The sequence below is a fragment of the Saimiri boliviensis genome, chromosome 2 (assembly GCF_048565385.1).
Source record: "Saimiri boliviensis isolate mSaiBol1 chromosome 2, mSaiBol1.pri, whole genome shotgun sequence".
Taxonomy (NCBI): Eukaryota; Metazoa; Chordata; class Mammalia; order Primates; family Cebidae; genus Saimiri; species Saimiri boliviensis.
The window spans coordinates 9,611,236-9,628,589 of record NC_133450.1 but is presented as its reverse complement, the minus strand read 5'-3'; the positions used below and the strand labels follow the sequence as shown (position 1 = coordinate 9,628,589).

Here is a 17,354-nt window from a genome sequence, read left to right as displayed (position 1 = left end):
GGTTGAGTTGATCACAAGGCTATGGCTGCTTTAATCTCGAAATGCTAAAAAACAAAAACCAAAAAACTATGACAAAAACCTAACCAAAAAACTATGACAAGTCAGGGAGGGTCCAGATGACTGAAGACGATGTAAAAAGGAACTTGATCTTAGTCCCCATCAGAGGCTCATGAAGGAGGCCTCCACCATGGCAGCCAGCACAGATGGGCTGTCTGAGAGAAACACGTGGGATGGACTAGGATCCCTTGTCAAGGTCCCAAACACTCTGCACTCACAAAAACCGACCTCAAATTCCAAAACTTGAAGAACAAACTTGAGCAAGGCAACCAGGATAGGAAGGTATCTGAAACCTGGGATTCTAGAACAATTGAAGGAACTAGTGATGTTTAGGCTTGACAGTGGGGGAGACCATGATCACTGTCTCTCTCCACTTATTTGAAGGAGTGTCATGTACATTTATTGTGTTTTCCAGTGGTTCAAGAACTAAGATAAGAGTGCAGGAATCATTAAGAGGCAGGTTTCTCCCCAGTGTACTTTGTAAGAAGGCCTCTACATCATTATGGCTGTCTCATAAAATAATGGGCAGCTCTGAAAATTTGGGAGCTTCCTGTCCCTATATGAATCAGAAGGTTTCTAAGTGACGGTCTGCCAAGAGCTTCATACATGAACAGTGCTGGATGCTTATTAGATAAATTAATAATATTGTATGATAAAGCCCTGCAAAGAGAGCCCTGAGTCTTTTCCCCTCTTAAAATGCTATGATTTGATTCTTTCTTCTTAAACAAGCATTACCTGCTTTACGACGCAGACCTGATGCAGTCATTCAACAAGCCGTACAGAGTATTTACTACATGCCATGCTAGGTACCAGGCTAGGCATTGGAGATACTGTGGTAAACAAAACTAGGTGCCTGTCTCATGGGTTTACATTCTAGCAGGGGAAGTAAATAACAAACCAATAAATGTGCATACATGTACATAATGTGTATGAATGCTGCAACGAAAAGGGACAGACAAGCAACAATGACAAGGGACACTACTTCAGAAAGGGTAACCAGGAAGGTCTATCCAAAGTGAGCTTTCAGCAGAGACGTAAAGCCAGGTGAACAACTGGGAAGGGCCTTCTAGAAAGAAAGGAGGAACAGCCAGGGCAAAGACCCTGAGTGGGCAGCAAGCCTGGCCCTATTGGGGAACAGCTAGGAAGCCAGGTGGACACAAGAGAACTTGTGGAAGGGAAGGAAAGCAGGTGGCAGCATGAGACTGGGGTGGAGAGAAGGCTGCTGTAGGTTATGCACACCTTTACCCACATGGGACATGGCACATTCAACTGGTGGCGGGATAGTGGGTTTCACAAGCCACGCAAGACAGAAAGCCTGGACCACAGGAAAAGGAGTTAAGACCTGAGATCGGGCCATAAGACTAGTATTTCCCTGGCTCTGCCTTAAAAGAAGAGAAGCTTTAATCAGGACTGTGCTTGCCCCACGTTTCCAGGTAGAAATGGGCCTCATCTACATCCCTGGAAATCTCCTATGGGAGAATGTTTTGATTACGATGGTTTGGACACAGGAGAAGTAGTCGGAAAATCTGGTTTGGTTCCAGGCTTTACTACTTATAAACTGTGTTGCTTTGGGCAAGACTTCACTGAGACTCAGTTTCTTCACCTGTAAAATGGGAAGAATCCCTACCAAGCCCACATGTCTCTATGGCACCCAATGAGATCATGGGTAAGCCAGGCTGTCCTAGAGGTTACTAGGATGAATTTTATGAGCATGTTTCTTACTCAAGACTCTGCACCCCAGAAAGCAGAAATGAGGTATTATGCAACTGATTTCCTCACACTGCCTTGCACTTAGCTTCAGAACTGAAAAGCATTAAAAATAACCTGGAAAATGTTCTGCCATTTTTTCCCTTCCTATTAAACTGTAGCACTTTGCCAGAATGCTCCAGAACAGTCTCTCCTTACTGTAATCCTTCACTCTGGAGGAAGAACCAACTGAATCACATCAGAGGCGTGAGCTCAGAAGATAAACTCCGAGGAATGGGGACAGGAACAAGGCCTGACACCTCTGAGGAAGGCTCCCTGCTCTCTGTGCCCCCCAACCTTTCTCAAACTTCCTGAGAGGGCCAGGCCAGGCCACCAAGGGAAGGGACTGCAGATTACCCTAGCACAAGGTCAGGTGGAGATAACCCTAGGACGAGGTCAGCATCTCCTGGAAAAGTTCAGGAAAGCCTGAGAACTACAATATTCACAACATTCCACTTCAGACTAAGGAGTCTTGATCTGGTCCAACTGCCTCACTATACAGATAGGGAGACCAACACCCAGGTCAGCAGAATCGCTGGTTCAAGGTCAACTCTTTTACTTTTTACTTTCCTTTTCAATTGTTTGACTAACACATTCATGCTCACAGTTTTAAAACCAAAAAGTACAAGAAGATATTTAACTCTCCCTCCCCTCCCATCTTACCCTCCGTCTGCCCAGTCAACTGTATCACCTGCTAAGCATCTCTCTAGAATGTTTACACACATATAAGCAAATTCAGAATCTTATTTCTTCTCCCTTTTACTAAAAATCTAGCATATTATACTAATGATTGCCTTGCCTCTTTCTTCACGGAGTTTGTGTAACAGAGAACATAAATACCTTCTTCGTTTCTTATTTGCAACTACATAGTGTACCAGACTCTTACTGATGAGGATCTAGGTTGCTTCCAATCTTTTGTGATAATCAATAATTTGGCAATATCAATAAGCTTGGGTATGTCAGTTTGCCTTCACCTAGCTTACTGGTAAGAGTTGGAATCAGATCTCATTTCTGACCTAGAGGGTGGCAGTCACAGAGCCTCATAGTCCTATTATTTATTTATTTATGCATTTATTTTTTTGAGATGGAGTTTTGTTCTTGTTGCCCAGGCTGGGGTGCAGTGGTGTGATCTCAGCTCACTGCAACTTCCGCCTCCCAGGTTCAAGCGATTCTTCTGCCCCAGCCTCCCGAGTAGCTGGGATTACATCGTGCCCGGCTAATTTTTTACATTTTTAGTAGAGACAGGCTTTCACCACATTGGTCAGGCTGGTCTCAAACTCCTGATCTCAGGTGATCCACCCACCTCAGCCTCCCAAAGTGCTGGGATTACAGGCGTGAGCCACTGTGCCTGGCCCAGAGTCCTATTATATCATGGGATTATCGCTGTCATTTTATGTGGCCAAGTTACGTAACCTCCATTCACTTAGTAAGTGCTCCTGAGAACCTACTAAATGCCAGAACCTACTAAATGCTGGGGGTACAATGATAAAGGTGTCTTTGACTTCTGCTCCCAAAGTGTCCAGTCTGGGAGGGACAGACAGAAGGGACCATTACAACACACAAGGGCCGCTTAGTGTGACCTGGCAGCCATCTGACCTTTCTAGGCCAATCTCTCTGTCTGGAAATGGGTGGTCATACCTATACCTGAGGGGTGTTCTAAAAGGTCAAAAAGATAATGCTTGCCAAGTATTATCTAGAGCAAGCAAGGACCACACAAAGCTATGGTAGATACTCAGTAAGGGTTAAGCCTTCTCTTATCCCAGAATGGGTCTTTGTCATGGCAGCAGTAGCCAGGTGTTCCAGGCAAAGGCACAGCATTGCCATGCCTCTTCCACAATAAGTAATTCTCTCTTGTTAGAAGAGTCTGGAATACACCGCTACTTATTTTTTAAAGTAGCACCTAAGCCCCTAATTATGTCTTAGCCTACTTTTATTGGAAAACCATTTGCCTTTCTTCCACCTTCCAGACACTCTTAGGTATCTCTGAGGCACCTGGGTATGCTTCTCACCTGCGTGTCCAACCCTGATGTTTGATGGACTGTCAGAGCCACAGGGGAAACCCAGACACATTTCTTAAGACCCTGGCACAGAAAGGCACAGGCAGGCACATGGAAAGTTGCTTTTACTAGGATATCTCTGAGAGTATAAAATCATTTAAATAGAAAAAAAAAAAAATGAGGGCAAAAATCATTAAACCTCACATATATCGTTTGCTTTTATGTGCTCTATTTCACAATAAAACGTTTTTAAAAATCAGAATCTTTGGCATAATCTGTTTTGCTTTCCCAGGAAAATAAATGCAGCAGATTTTATAACAGAGAAGAGAAAGTAAAGGAAAGTCAAGAGTCTAGGGTATGTCCATATTATCATCAAAGTCACTGGGAGAAGGCAGGGGGTCAAAGCTAAGATTCCAGGTTAGATGACCTGGCTTTGTACCCAAGCACGGCTCCTCAGTACTACCTGACCTTGGGTTAGTTACTTAACCTTTCTGATCCTTGGTTCCTTCATTGGTAGAGTGGGCATAATACCATTTATCCAGCAGCGTTTCTATATAGACTAAAGAAGAATAAATACGGTGTCTGGCACAATGGTATCAACAAACAGTTAAAAACAAAACACATTAAAAAAAAGATATTAGCTTTTCTCACTATTTAGTACAAAGATGAAAATCGAATGTCTTCCTTTTAGAAGCTCCAAAAAAAACATTAGGCATGAAATTACCTAGCTCTTATAATACTGGGAAACTGTTTTCCTAACAGGCTAATTAATAAAGTCTTACTTCACTCAGAAGCTCCTTTCAAATGGATGTAGGATGCCTGCTTCTAGATGAAACTATTGGCCAATTATGGCTCAGCTGGTCCTCTGGAGAAGTGAGATCAGCTGCGTATTTGTGACCTCTGACTTAACTGTGAGCTTCTCTACCCCTAAAATAAGCCCTGGGGGCCCTGAGTCCTGGCCTCACCATCTCTGGTCAGAGGCATCAGTGGGGTCGCCCCAGCCCCATTCAAAAGCATCTAAATCCCCACACCAAGGTGAGAGGGCCTGAAAGGTCCAGATGAAATCCAGAAAGTACTAATGGGAGTCCTCCAAGAAATACTGCTGTTTCAGAAACACCAATGGAAATCCCACTCAGACAGCGACAGCAGCTGGTGGTACAAAATTGGGCAGCTTCTCTGCCTAGGCAGGAAAAACACCAGCTCCAGGCAGTGAGCCCTTGCCTTACCTAGAGGCTGATCAACCATTATAAATGTGTTTAAAATTTCTACCCTCTCCACACCCAGCCATAATGACAAAATAAATTTATCATTGTTAATAAATGCAATTTGGTAGTCTAAATCAAAGCGCTGAGTCTTAGGATGAAAAGGCAGAGGGCTAGAGCCCAAGGCGGGTGTGAGTATCAATTTTGTCTTTCCCATGAATTCACACCTTAACTTCACTGGGCCTTAGCTTGTTTATTGGGAAGAAGATTTCTAGAGGTACCTCTAAATCAGATATCCTGCATTCTGGCTCATGGGGTTGGAAGTCCAGTGTAAGTCACTTGAGTGCTCAAATGCCACCTCCTCAGAGAGGGCTTCCTGGACCACCCATCTCCTTTAACACACCTTTATGGATCTTCATGGCATTCATCACACTGGCAGCCATGCCTTTGTTTGCTGGCTTACTACTGACTGTCTCCCCCAGTGGAGTAGAAGCCCTACAAGAGCAGCATAGGTGATGCGTCTGTCTGTCGTGTTCCTAGAACAGAACCCAGTACAGAGTGGGCATTCATCAATGTGTGTGGAATGAATGAATGAATGAGTTAGCCAAGCCAAGGATCAACCAGAAAGATAGGGATTCCAATCCTGCACCTCCATCTGCCGTCTAGGCACTTCTGGGTAAGCCATATAACCCCTCCACAATATTGCGTATTTGCAGAAACCACCCCCATAACTCTGGTTAACATCCGACAGCAGTGGCCAAGTGCTGCTCACCATCGGGGACATCTGTAGCCGTAATAAGCCTCCTGGGGCTAACAAGCCATTTGCACAATACAAGTCTTGTTTCTGGTACAGTAGGCGCCTCTCAGACCAAGATCCACATCTTGCTGGAGTCTATGGCCACTGGTCAATCTCAGAGGCACATTCTCACACCCACATCAACTTTGTCGCTCCTGATGATGACCACACTGGCCCCTGGAACTGAAGGAACGTTCCTGAGTGCCTACACATGCCAACTTCCTGCCCTGAACGACGTACCCTTTTGGCTTTAAGAGGACAGCCAGCATTCCATTTCTGCTCCTGCTACTCCCACCCCAAAGAACAACCTGGAAGGCCCTCCTCTAGGAGAAGCTTTCCCAGACTCAGACCACACCTAAATGCACAGACACACCAGTACTTTTAACCGAGATACAGAAAGGCATGTCTGCAACAGCCATAAACTAGACAAGGGCTAGAAAGAACAGAACTGCTCATTATGGCTTCAGGCCAACCTCTGCAGATAGGCTTCCTCAGGCCTCCCACAGGGGCAGCTGGAAGGCTTCCCAAAGTACATGCCTGCCCGGTCTTCAAAGGCCACAACCAGGGGTACACCCAAATCTTCATGGGGAAGGGGGGACGTGCAGAAGTGGAAGGAATACCCGGGTGGCTGTGAAGGCCAGTTCCTGGCCCTCCATATGGAACAGGCCCCTGTGCCAGAACACACAGGCTATTCCCACTGGCAGCCAGGCAGGAGGCTAGAGAACCACATCTGCCATCATCACAGAGCCTTCCTATGTCCCCAGCTGCAGGAGAGTCACACTGGGCTCTGTACACCTCAATGCCGCCCTCTGGCAGGGGGTATGTACATATAAAGGAGCACTGACCAGACAGAGAGAAAGGCACAGATGCACACCTAAGTGAGTGCTACTGGAACTGGCTGAGAGGCGAACACTGCTGCGTGCCCTGGAAGTCCCCTGGACTTTTAACTTTATGTCACCCGGGTGGACACAATTTGCTCCCTTTCTTCCAGTTGAGTTGAGGAGGGCTTCCCAGAAAAGGGGACCTCTCAGGAGCTGTGTGAATGAAAGAGAAAGGACTGGGAGAGGCTGGCCCAGAGTTCTGCAGCCAGACGCGAGTTTAGAGGCAAAGAAGGCTAGGGTTGCAGAACAACTGACACAGAAAAGGTGAGCCAGGGCAAAAGCCCCCACCCCAGAAAAGGCCCAAGGGCAGGGGATGCCTGCAGCTGGGCTGGTATCCCTCCAGCCCCACCTCCACAAAAAAAAACTGAGGGGACTCTCTCCTTTGCCCAGAGCCTCCCTGGCCCTCCCCTCCACTTCAACAGCTCCAGGCGAGGCCTCTTCCTGGGGCAGGCTGAGACAGCTCTTCTCAGACTTGCTCCCACCCCAGCAAGCAGCTTCCAGGGAGGGGCTGGCTTAACTCCACCCCCACCCCTGTCCAAACAGCTCATTCAAGCCCTGACCGGTAGAATCCAACCTTCAGGGTCCATCTATAACACATACCTGGCGTGAACCATACTTCTTTCAGTCCTAACAACAAGACCTGGCAAGCAGGTATTACTGTATTCACCATTTCACAGATGTGGCAACTGAGGCTCAGTGAGGTGACCTGCTAACATCCTCAGGCTCAGCAGTCCTCAAGCACTGCTCACTGTACCTGACTGCCTGGGCCCTTGCCCTCTGACAAAAAATCACAGCCTCTCAAGAGCTGGACATGAAGGACGGGCCGAGCCCAGTCTTGGTCAGTAAGGCCCACTTGACACCCCCAGGAGCAGCATCCGGAGATACATGTCATGACAAATTCCAAGTGTGATGAGCAGAACGTGGTTGTGTGAACATCCCTATGGTGGTGGGGATGTCAGAGACAGGTCAAGGAGCAGATAGATGCCTGTAGCCCAGCAGATTAAATCCTGCATCCTTCCTTCCTATTTCCTGGTTTCTCTGCTCCATTTTCCTCTAGTTTCCACTTAGTTACTTCTTCCTACCTGCTGTGAAGCTCTGCACCCTGCTCCATGGGGTGGTTCCCAACTGTGCTTTAGAGTCCCCTTTAGAGCTTTCTAAAAATACACAGACTGGGGCACCACCCTCCGAGACTGATTCAGTTGAGGCAGAGCCTGGGTATTGCTTCAGACGCTTCCCTGGCAGTTCTGATGCACAGCTGGGGTTGAAATCTGCTTTACCAACCACACACCTTCCTTCCTGTAGTATACGCACTATGCTCCATCACCCCAGCTCCACCGCAGGAACCAGGCACCACCATCCTCTATAACCACTCTCTTCTCCCTTACCCAGTCCAGGAGGCCAGGACTGGATTCAAGAACTTAAATTTGCTACAAAAATACTTATATAGCATTTATACAACTCCTCGCCTCACTCTGGATGCTGGGCACACAGGCCATGTCAGGGGACTCTCTTCACCCTCCTTTCAGTTACACCACTTAGGTCTGCCCGTGAAGCAAATGGCTAAGGTGAGACAGTTGGTTACATCAAGTGGAGATGAGTCCCTCCTCCAGATGCATGGTCCCTGAAGAAATCTGAAAGTAATTCCTCTAAATTTAGAATGACAGGCCCATGCCTCTACCCTATCACCCCCGGCCCATGCACATGCATATACACATAGTTCTCACAAATTCTACAGGAGGCAGCAGAATCCAGAAACCCAGGACTGGGCACTGCTGGCTGCAGAGTCCCAGCACAACTTCGCTGGAGTCTCTCAGCACAGAGACTTTGCAGGCCTCTCTCTTTCAAGCTTCACTGTGCGCCTCTGTCTCTGCCCATCCAGCCCACCGATCTTGCCTCTTACTTGTTCCCGGCTTCAGGATAAGTAGGAGAAAGCCAACCTCCCACCCACCCTGAGTCTATGGCTGATGGAATCTTTCTCGTAGTTACTTCTTGGCCTCTCAGGACAGGGGCAGAGAGAACCCGGGGTTTACCTCTGCGGGATCCCAGGCATGACTGAGGAGACTTTGGTGGAGCCGTCCACACAGCCTAAACAAGGAGCACCAAGCTGACACACAGCAGTGGAGCCTCGATTCACCAAGGATCTTGGGCAAGCTAGCCTATTAAAGGGGGGACTGTGAATGTGCCCCACCCCTACTCATCACACCCTGGGGCTGGAGAGATCTTAACAAGCACATAGTGTCTGAGAAGGTACGAGCATTTCTTTTACAGAGTGAACTTTACTAACTGAATTTAAAATAAAACTGACAATTAATTAGAACAGCAGTCTCTTATGTGGACTGCCCAAGACAATCCACTGGGATGCAAGAATTTCAGGACTTTTTAGATTTTTAAACGTATCCCTTTTAATTTATATTTTGGTATTATATTTTATAACATATATATTTATAGGCAGTGTATGTGAATAATCCATAACTGCAAGGTAGACATACTGGGACTCAGGTTCAAATTGTTTACAGATAAAGGGTGTGATAATCAGAAAAATGTGATGACCAGTGAGCTGAGAAGCATGCATCACCCACCCAGAGGCCAAACGAATCAGAAACTCACACCAGCGGGGATGGGGGTGCGGGCGCGAAGGTGTGTGCTTCATTTCAGTGGCTTCACGCTTGGTGTACCACCCAGGAGGTGATGAAAGTGACAAGAAAATGTAAGTACTGCAGATCCTTCACTCCATCAGGACTCCTAGAATGCTTACCATATGCCAGGCAGTGTGGAGCTCTGAGGACCACAGTGCTGAGCAAAAGCAAGTCCCTCAAATTGTGCAGTGCACCCAACTAGACAAGGGGACAGAGATGCTCATTAAACACTCGTCATCCCGGAATACATAGTTACAAACTGAAACGCTCTGAGGGAAAATTCTGTAAGAGGTTTCTGGTGGAAGAACTAGATCTAGACTTTAGGGAGGACGATGGAGACGGCAGAGATGGCTAGATGCTAACTAGATACGGTGGCCATCACAGTGCGCTGCAGGTGTGCAGGAATGAGAGGCAGCCAGAGAGGCCCAAGCAGAGAGGGTGGGGCACGGGAGCGGATAACAGCAAGAGGCCAGCAGTGGCCAGACCGTGCCGCACCTTATTGGTTTTATTAAAGATCTGGAACTTTATCCCAGGAACAATGGTGAATTTTAAGTATGGGGTGACATGGTTACATGTGTTTTGATAATATCATTTTAGTTGAAGGTCATTGCACGGCTTCAAGAGGACTAGTCTATGATACAGGGAGATGAGTGGTAAACAACAGAACACGTTTTAAACAGGGCTTGTGATGGTGCCGAATGGAAAGAAGATCATGAAAGTGTGTGTGGGGGCAGTGGGGAGCAAGGGACAGAGGACACGAGTTCCCTTTGGACTTAAGAGCAGGGCACTGTTGGAGCACCCAGGTGGAGACATCAGATGGGTGTTGAGCTTACCCAAGAGGTAAACATCAAATCTCAGGGAGCAGCAGCACATAGTTCCTGCAGCTGTCAGTGAGGGAGGACGAAATTCCATGGGGAGAGAATACAGGATAAGAAGGCTCAGTGCCCAGGCTTCACTGAGTCAGTATTTCATGAGGACACAGGAGAGCAAGAGGGCACCAAAGACTGCGGAGTGACTAGAGCTGTAGGAGATAAACCAGAGGAGGGGAGAGCCAAGGGGGACCATCTTTCATAAAGGTCAACAATGCTGAATCCCGGCTGGATGTGACAGTGCATGCCTGTAATCCCAGCACTTTGGGAGGCTGAGGCAGGCGGATCACTTGAGGTCAGGAGTTCAAGACCAATCTGGTCAACGGGGTGAAAGCCTGTCTCTACTAGAAATATAAAAATTGGCTGGGCGTGGTGGCAGGTGCCTGTAATCCAAGCTACTCAGGAGGCTGAGGCACAAGAATCGCTTGAACCCAGGAGGTGGAGGTTGCAGTGAGCTGAGATCATGCCACCGCACTCCAGCCTAGGTGACAGAGCAAGACTCTGTCTGGATTAAAGGAAAAAAAAAAAAAAAGGGAATGCTGAATCTCACCACTGAGACATCATGCAAAAGAAGAAATGAAGGCTGTTGAGATTCTTGGCATTATTTAGGAAGCAAACCAGACTTCACAGGGTGGAGTAAAAGAAGTGACAGGATGGCAAAGACAGACAATTCAGCAAGTTTAGGGAGAAAGAGCGGGACAGGCAGTAATACAGCCCAGCACAGGATCAATTAAGGGAATCTTTGTTTGCTTTAAGATGGGAGAAGCACCCCTAGTTGGAGAATCCAAAGGACAGAAGGAACAAGGGAACTGAGGGAGGAGCGGACAAGACAAGAGGAAGGCTGAACTGGGAGGGATTAAGGCAGGGTTGGCCTCGCACCTGCTGAGGAAACCAGGTTTCCATTTTCTGTGAGGAGGACATCCCGGTTGACAGGGAATGGGTGGGGGCCTGGAATTACTACTGAGGGCAGTAAGAAAAAATAATCACCCAGGAGCGGGATGAGTCGGTTACTCGCAGTAGAAACTACCTCCAGTCCAATGTCAGGACTGCCGTGAATTGCTAGTGGGAAAAAATAACTTCTGCTAAGTTTGAATCTCTAGCTTCTAAACCTCTTTTTCCATTGAAAGAAAGGTTACTTTTATGTGTCTGCGAATAATGTCAGTTTTTTTTTTTTTTTTTTTTTTTGGAGATGCTTGTTCCCAGGCTGGAGTGCAATGGCACAATCTTGGCTCACTGCAACTTCCGTCTCCCGGGTTTAAGGGATTCTCCTGCCTCAGCTTCCTAAATTGCTGGGATTACAGGCACCTGCCACCACACCTGGTTAATTTTTTTATTTTTTGTATTTTTAGTAGGGATTAGGTTTCGTCACATTGGCAAGGCTGGTCTCAAACTCCTGGCCTCAGGTGATCTGCCATTTTGGCCTCCCAAAGTGCTGGGATTATAGGCGTGAGCCACCACACCTGGCCCTAAGTTGTTTTTTTTAACAAAGTGAATGGCAGTTATAGTATTCTAGCTATGGTGTTCCAATAGCAACAACAGCTAACATTTCTTGAGATTTTACTGTGTGCCAGTGTGGTCAGCATTATTCTTTTTTTTTTTTTTTTGAGACGAAGTTTCGCTCTCGTTACCCAGGCTGGAGTGCAATGGCGCCATCTCAGCTCACCGCAACCTCCGCCTCCTGGGTTCAGGCAATTCTCCTGCCTCAGCCTCCTGAGTAGCTGGGATTACAGGCGCACGCCACCATGCCCAGCTGATTTTTTGTATGTTTAGTAGAGACGGGGTTTCACCATGTTGACCAGGGTGGTCTCGATCTCTCGATCTCGTGATCCACCCGCCTCGGCCTCCCAAAGTGCTGGGATTACAGGCTTGAGCCACCGCGCCCGGCCAGCATTATTATAACCTCATTTTGCAGAGACAAAAAGGGAAGGTACTCTGAGAGGGGCGTGCCCAAGTGCCACAGTTGGAAGTGGGCAAGCAGGACACACCTCAGGTCGTCTGTGTGGTGGAAACCAGGTGTGCTCTCCTCTCTCCACAATCTTCCCTGACCCTAACCCTAACTCAAAGTTAACCTAACCCTGCTCAAAGTGTGCAATGCACTGAAGGATGGTTCCTGGGTGACAGGAGTGTGGAGAAGGAGCTGGGGGAACATGGCTGCTGGGCTGGGAGCGGGGAGCCTGGCAGCAGGAACTTCGGAAGATTCTGGGGGTAAGAGCCCAGGATAATGAGCCCTCATGCCGAGAGAAAGTTTGAGGGAAGACGAGCAGGATATAAGAAGAGCAGCTAGAGAAGACGGAGTGGGCTGACTTAAAACAGGAGAAGTCATGATTGACCCTCAGTGGAGAGACCTCACAAAGTTACCAAGGGCATCCTCTCATTCCTCCCAAGCAAACCACAAGTATCGAGTACGAAGGAACCTTAATATCCTTCTTTTAATGTCTTTCAAACATTAACAGGTAATGAAACTAATTTGTAGGTCCAAGCCAGTTTTCTTTTTAATGAATGAAAGTTTTACGTGTAGGAAGGGAGGAGCATGCTGCTAGTTTTTCAGAGCACAGGAATGCGTGGACCTACTGGCTAGTGGTGTAAAACATTATTTCTTACTATCAGGATCAGAAAGTTTGAAAGCCACTGATCTCATTCAACACTCTCATTTTAGAATGGAGAAAACAGAGGCCCCATGAAGCCAAACAGCTTGTCCAACTTAGTTAACAACAAAGCCGAGGACGGCATCCAAGTCTTTAATAGTTCTCTGGTAATTTCCTCACCAAACCAGAATCTCCAAATGTAAATACCTCTGGGAAGAGCAGTGCTGACTTTAATCCACATTAGAGTAAATAATAGTGGAGTAGTAAGCCGATCTTTTAGATCTGCTGCCTAGAGCAAGTTTTGGTAAAGGAAATAGTAGCCGAATGAATTCAGTGGGCAGCTGTGGAGCTAAAACAAAATAAATCTGAGGAAAAGCAGGGCATTGCAGGGTGTGGCCCAGGCCCAGGACAGGGCTTGATGTGGTAGAAAAAAGGCATTTTTATCTTCTTTGGAGTCAGTGTATCATCTGGACAACTAGTTCTGGACAAAGAGGCTGCTTCCATGTCTGAGAAGGTGGCTCAGGGCCATGGTGCTCTGCTCATCTAGTTTCAACAAATTTTATTAAATGAGAAATTGTGAATAACAGATGCCTTCTCAAATCTCCGTTCCTGCCAGACTCCATCTCTTTAATGAAAACATCATTGTTGCGTATTTATCATTTGTTGTATAATTACATTTTTCTTTTTGAGACAGAGTCTCTCTCTGTTGGCCAGGCTGGAGTGCAATGGTGCCATCTCAGCTCACTGCAGCCTCCAACTCTGAGTTCAAATGATCCTCCGGCCTCAGCCTCCTGAGTAGCTAGGACGACAGGCATGTGCCACCACGCACAGCCGCTTTTGTATTTTTAGTAGAGACGGGGTTTCACCACATTGGTCAGGCTGATCTTGAACTCCTGACCTCAGGTGATCTGCCAGTCTCGGTCTCCCAAAGTGCTGGGAATACAGGTGTGAGTCACTGCACCTGGCCGCATAATTGTATTTCAAAGCACTAGAAGATTCAGAGTCAAGTCCATGTTTCCCTATTCACTTGAAGGCAGTGATGCTGGGAGACTGGGAGAAGGTAGTTCCTAAGAGACTAGACAACTAGGTAGAGCAAAGGACAGACTGCCAAAACAGGGAGGAGAGATCCTGGTGGCAAACATTTGTAAAGGAATGCCTCTCTGGACACCAGAGCTATGAGCCTCCTCTTAAACCAAGTTAGAACTCAGGCCAGACAGTTGGGCCACGGCCCAATCGCCAAGATCTCTGCTCCTTTCCTAAGTGACTGCACCAAGATAGAAAAGGCATGAGATGTCTGAAGAGTATGCTACACAATTTCCATGAAGTTCTTTATTTCAATGTTATGTAATCAATTTGGACTCAAGCTCTGGGATGGCCAGCTCTGAAAGCTCAATCAGGTGTATTTGCAACGGTACTGAAGAAAGGGGCCAGGTGCAGTGGCTCACACCTGTAATCCCAGCGCTTTGGGGATTCTGAGACCAGCCGGGGCAACATGGCAAAACCACATCTCTACAAAAAGTATAAAATAAATAAATAAAAAAGGAAACAAGCCTCACTGCTACAGGAAAGGGGAAAGAAAAAAACAACAAAGAACAGAAGGATGGCCAACTGTGTAAGTCTAGAATAAGTCACCTTCAGAGGCTGGTGGTGCAGCATCGGCATGAGAGCAGGAACTGGAACTCTGATTTGCTGTCCTAACACAGCTGCCGTTACGGTGACTAGGATTTGTCCCCTTGAATTTATCTTCTCCTCCCCTTGACCTGGCCAATTTTATAACCATTCCTTCCATTCATTAGCTCAGGTATAAGAGGCTAGAGGGAAAAATAGTGTTCTGAAACTCAAAGCCACTATGCTGCTGGTTCATTCCCCGGGAAACACACATGGTGGAAATGCAGCAGGCCAAAACTAGAGATTCCACAATTATCTGTCGTTTTCAAAGATCTGGGCCCTGAGAAGCTGATGTCAGCCACTGGGTGCACAGCTGCCCACCTTTGGTTTGAGCCTTAAAGCTCTAACTAACCGTTGCAACCCTTCCCTCTATCTCTGAGATGACACCTAGAATTTAGGAGTAGCCATTTAACTATAAGATACACAGAAGGCTTTGACATGTTGTGAGTACACAATGATGAATTTCAATTGGCTATTCTCTACATCAGGCGTCCCCAAACTACGGCCTGCCCGCATGCGGCCCCCTGAGGCCATTTACCCGGCACCCACCCCACCGCCGCGCTTCAGGAAGGGGCACCTCTTTCATTGGTGGTCAGTGAGAGGAGCACAGTATGTGGCGGCCCTCCAACGGTCTGAGGGACAGTGAACTGGCCCCCTGTGTAAAAAGTTTGGGGACGCCTGCTCTAGATGATTAAGAGCATCTTAGTACTAAATCGATAACAAGGATAATTTCTCTTCCTATGGAGGTTCCTGGGTTGAGGCTGATTCCCACTAGGCACCAATTACCTAAAGGGCACACCAGACATAAAAGGCCTTAAAAAGACCCTAAGAGTACCACCCAAATATATGGCTTGCCATTTGCTTAAACAAAGCAAAACACCAGATCCCAGAGGCCCACTCTCCAATCTACTGAACCACCTTTTCAGCAAAACTTTTCTGCAAAGGGGGCAGATAATAAACTTGATCAAGGGACAAAATTGAGAACACTACATAGGCACTTTTATAACAAGAGAAAAATCTAACACATTTCCACAATTTCTTTATTGATAAAAGTTGAGAATATATTGAGTACAATTTTTTTCTATTGCAATGAGATCGGCTAATGAGACAAGCGGAATTCTTATTTTTGGGGAATAACATTTCATGTCATTGGGATTCAAAGTCAGGGTTCCATACCAGCAAATTGACTGCAATGTTTACATGTACAAATAATTCTTGCACAAACAGAAACAGGGAGCTCAGTTACAGTTTGATGATCGCTGTGGTACTCCTGTGACCAGGGGTGGAGCCCAGGAATCTGCATTTTACATTATGGGCCACATTTGGGATCCAATGGACTAGCCAATCCTTGAAGTCTCTGTCCACCAAAGAGGCCTGTGGTTTTACAGTGTGAGAACCCAGCTCTGCCACCTACCAGTTGCTTAACCTCTCCAAAAATCAGATGATTCATCCTCACAACAGGGATGGCACTGCACTGCCTGGCCTACCCTGAAAGAGTTGCTGGGATGATTAACTGAGATGATCCAATGAGGTGTTATGAGTATACTATGTCCCAGATACTAAAGACATGCCAATTACGTTGAGTTTTTTGGCTGCGAATGCAGACTGCCTGAGCAGCTCCTGCTCGTCTTCTCCTTACTCAAAATGTGTCCCCCAGCACCTGAAAGGCCAATCCACTTCAACCTAACCAACGGTGATGTGCTAAAGCAAACTCAAAGCATGGCTTCCCCCACAAAATGATAATCCAGAGCCCCTGGTTCTGAACCTCCTGGCCCTCTACTATCTTCAACCAGGATGCTTGCTATCCACTCCATTTCAGTATCTTCAATAATAGGACACTTTTTCTCAGGTGGCACCACTCCAAAGCTGGAGAAGAAAAAGCTCTTCCTTACAGCATCTTAAGGAAAAAGGGTGCTTCAAAGGAGGCAGTATAGAGGTTGAGTAGACTGGCTGAGTTTGAACCCTGGTTCTGCCACTCACTGTTCACGTAACTGTAGGCCTCAATTTCCATATGCACAATGACAATAATAATACCTACCTCATAGAGCTGTTGTGGGACTCAATTAGTTGATACGTGTAATGCACTTAGAAATGTGCCAGACACAGCCTGGTTGCTATGTAAGCATTAGCTAATATTGTTATCATCCTAAACCATGGAGAAGCTCTAAGTAATGCCTCAAAGCACCCTGATATGTTTCGGAGACTAACACTGTCACATAGCATCTACTGAAGGCCATATCAAGCCAGTTTTGTCATCATTTATTATTAGATTATCCCATTTTATAGGTAAATAAACCAAGCTTCAAAAAGGCAGGTTAAGCTCACCAGTCCAAGGTCACAAGGGCAGGCAAACGTCTGCTACCTCCTTGTGGCAGGGAGAATTCAAACCCAGGTCTGTGTGGTTCCTAAGCCCACCATCCACCACCATGGAGCCCCCAGACTCTAAACTACTATCAGCAGCAGAACTCAACTGACCATGACTATATGGGAACTCAGGTTCAATTTTCTGCCTGCGAGTTCCTGGTTGGCTTGCATAAACTGGAGTTAATATCATGCTACTTGAACCCAATTAGGCAGTAAGTCAGCCTGGAAAACATCATGCGATGTATTCCAAAGGTCAAAGGAAAATCTGGCTTCCAAGGCAGCCTCTGGCGGACACTGCCATGAAAGTTAGTCTCTGCACAGATACCAGAGTTCAGCTCATGCGGTGCTTAACCAGCACCTACATCGGCTTTTTAAAAGTCCCAGAGACGCCAGCATCGGAGAACCCGACGCGACGAATTGCCTAGCTACAGAGTCAACAGCCAGAGAAAGGTGGTTTACTTTTTTCAAAAGCAAACCTTCATCCCTCTCTTTCGGCTTAGGATCTCATTACTATTGTAGCTGCCTCCCTGCAGGCAAAAATAAAAGAGGGAAG

General features: G+C 46.8%; 1 protein-coding gene across 2 annotated transcripts in view; it reads right to left on the bottom strand.

Annotated features, from left to right (window-relative positions):
- The window catches only part of ANP32A (acidic nuclear phosphoprotein 32 family member A), a 41,001-nt gene that overhangs the window by 20,041 nt on the left and 3,606 nt on the right, over positions 1-17,354 (bottom strand). The gene's annotated exons all lie outside the window — the stretch shown is intronic.